Consider the following 3,690-nt stretch of genomic DNA (forward strand, 5'->3'; position numbering starts at 1 on the left):
GACATCCTGTGAGATAGCCAAGGGTTAGCATGCTTTCTAATGGGGAGTGATGCCATGGTCCACATACAGAGACTCCCAGTGCAGGTTTTGGAAGGGTCCTTATAGATTATGTTGTTCCAGTCTTTTGTTTCACAGAGGAAGAAACTAGGATTAAGGATTAAGTCTCAGCCCTTCCCAGTATCCTTCTTATAATGGCTATTAATTATTAATCATGTATACCTTGAAGTTCTTCAGAGAGAAGGGAAAAATGTTTATTCAATGAATCTGGAAGGGTTTGGGTAGGCTGATTGAAAAGTTTGCCAGTCGTAATATATAGGCATACTTTTAAAATCAAATGAAAAGCAATTTTAAATTAAGACAGGCTTTAAACAACTAAGAGAGGGCCTGGGAACATCAGCAGCATCATGGTCTTACAACCTCATGGCCTGGAAATCAGTATACAAGGCACCCTCTGTGCAGAGTAGCAGGTTGGGTCCACCTCTAACTATGACTCTTGTCTTTGCTTCCTTAACATCTAATTCAGTAGAGTCATCTCAGTGGGATAAAATGGTTAAAGAGGTAAAAAAAAAAAAAGTGTAAAATTCTGGAAAACATTTTTAAAGATGGCAAATATAAAAATCCATTTGTCTTTTTCCTTTCTTTTTAATTTTTTCGGTAAATTGTAGAGTGTCAGTATTATCAGCCATTGGTCATGAACCTCTAAGTTCCTGCTAATAATGCCCTTGGGTTAATACACCTGTGGGATCCATTGTGCTATTGTATTCTTTTGCTGTTATTTAATTTCAGTTGGCTGAAATTACTCATTAATCTTTTCCTCCCTTTTAAATAGCAGGTTTTTTTGGCACTAATATAGTGGCTAATTGCTTTATTTCTGCATTTTACTTTGCTTGGATAGCCACAGCTGCTAAGTGAATTGGGATTTGAATAAAAACATAAACCAGAAAGATTTTCACCAAGTAAGAACGCTAGTAATGAAAGAAATATTTGTTATTAGTCATCACACAAATGATACACTGTGCTACATCTATCCGGCATCATGTAGAACACAGTATGGAGGTTGTTTATTGCTGGCAACACATTTAGTATTTCTATTAGCATTTCTAGCTCTTCACCAAGATCTTCTGGTTGTGTTTACCAAGTGAAATGAATAGAATTCTGAAATAATAGTTTGTAGATTAACACACACAGGACAAGTTCTCCAACGAAAGAATGCACACGCATGTGCATACCATTATGGACAAAGCTGTGATGAAATGGGGCACCAACAGATTTAACTTCTGATTTTGTTTGTAGCTTGGTACTTGACTTGGGAAAAGTTGTTTTCTCCCACTGTGGGCCTCAACTTTTCACTTTTGTATAACAAATGTTTGGACTACAAGATTTATGAAATATCTTCTAGTTGCAAAACTATAATGTAAATACTATGATACAAACAGACTATTGGTATACCCCAATACCTAGAGTAGTATCTGGTAGGTTCTCAAAAAATATTTGTTTAATGAATTAATGACAGACTTTGGTTATATTGGTTGACTTTTTTAGGATTACTTATCCATGTGCTATTTTTCCCAGAAAAAAATATTGAGCTTTCATATATTTGGAATTTGGGGGGGGGGATATAGGGTGAAGAAATGGCTATGTTGCAAATGATTACATGCCTTTGAGGCAGCATTTTTATTGTGCATCTTTTTTTTTTTTTTTAAGATTTATTTATTTATTTGAGAGAGATAGAGCACGGTGGGGAGGGGCAGAGGGAGAGAGAATATTAAGCAGACTCCGTGCTGAGTAAGGAGCCTGATGAGCGGCTCAATCTCATGACCCTGAGATCATGACCCTGAGATCACAACCTGAGCTGAAACCAAGAGTCAGAGGCTTAACTGACTGCACCACCCAGGTACCCGTTATGGTGCATCTTTAGACTAAAGCTTGGTATACATTTTGTCTACTCTTATCACCAGAACTCAAGGATTGGGTTAGTCTTCATAATGATTTCAACAAGATTTAAGAAGTTACTTTTGCATGTCATTTGACATGTGATTTCTTATCCCCAGAAGGAAAAAAAAAGGCAATCAGTTGAAAAGTGTTGTTTCCCAATATTCTGTTTGGGCTGATCATTTCAACCTGTGTATACTTGGGACATAAACATTAATGAGATTGGCACACCCCATTTTAAGTGGGCATTATGCCAGTGTAACAGATGGGCCTTGAAATTGTCAGTTGATAGCTTGTGTTTAAATCTCTAATATTGTCAAATGGACAAAATCCTTAACAAGAAATGTCAAAAATGTTTGTCAGTTGGCTTCCAGATGCCTTACCCATGCATCACACATAGTAGGTAATCAAGATAGGTTTGTCCTCTGAGGGATACTACCTAATCTCCATAGCATAGTTATTCTCATATGGCTTTGCCATGCTGACTCATCATTTTTTTGTCCTTTGAAATTTCTGTCATCTACTTTATTCCTCCCTCTCTTATAACTAATTTCTTTCACCTTCTTAGGCTCTTTGTGAAGGCATGGCCCTGCTATTAGCCTGCCTAAGTGATACCTGAACATAGACCTGATTATTTATGGTCTTTGCCCAAGAGTAAACACTGAGCACATTTGTTAACTGCCTTGTGATAATCTTGCTGCCTCACCGGTCACTTATGATCCTGTTTATACCATCAGGATTGCTGATCGATGCTTTTCATTTGCCAAGTAATCTGGCTTTGTGGCCATGGAAAAAGCATTATTTCATCCAACTCATTCATTTACTCATCAAGTATTAAATCAAATCTTCTAAGTTCCACACACTATTCTAGATGCTGGAGATACAACAGTGACATAGTCTTTGACCTTGTGGAGCTTATATTCTGGTGGCAGTTTGGAACTGATACCCTCAGTAGAACCTGTAACCATTTTACAGTGAATACTCATTTATAATGGTGACTTGACTTCAGTATTGTCAACCAAAAAGAGTTCTAAATGGTCAGCCCTTAGTTTTTATAATAGATCATGAGTTATAAAAGATGAATAGTAAGAAAATAATGGAGCACAAAAAAGGTCACAAATTCCTCTCAATTTATATTCAGTACTCTGGAAGAACATAGTGAATATATGGGGGAAAAATCTATGCTAACTGGTAATTGATCTGACATATGAGCAAGGCTCTTTAAATTGTTCATTGTAATGTAATACATTGTTTTTAATTAACCCAATCATTTATATTGTTTCTGTACATTCTAGTAAGAACCAAAGCTAGAGAATCTGAATATGCATACATAACCAATCAATTACATGGGTTAACCAGAATTAGGCTGGAATGTCAATATTGGTGGTGCTACTCTCATTCAATTGTGTAACATAAATAATATGGCCATATTATTGTCCAAACTAGGACAGTTTTTGATGGTGAAATGGGGAACCCCAATATTAGGGATCTAGTCCCACCCAGTTCTTGGCATTTTTAAATAACAAATTACCAGGCTATTAGTGTATTTCCTCTCTTCCAAGTTCATCATCAAACAAGTTCATTATAACTAGGTCAAATGATTTCTTATTAACACTTTCAGGAAGTACTTCTGCCCTTAAATCCTTTTTCACTTCATGTGTGTGTTGGGAGAGGGGTTAGACTCCCTTTCTTTCTTTCTCTCCTTCCTTTCTTTCTTTCTTTCTTTCTTTCTTTCTTTCTTTCTTTCTTTCTTTCTTT

Source organism: Phoca vitulina, unplaced genomic scaffold (genome assembly GCF_004348235.1).
Source record: "Phoca vitulina isolate PV1807 unplaced genomic scaffold, GSC_HSeal_1.0 scaffold8, whole genome shotgun sequence".
In the NCBI taxonomy this organism is placed as follows: domain Eukaryota; kingdom Metazoa; phylum Chordata; class Mammalia; order Carnivora; family Phocidae; genus Phoca; species Phoca vitulina.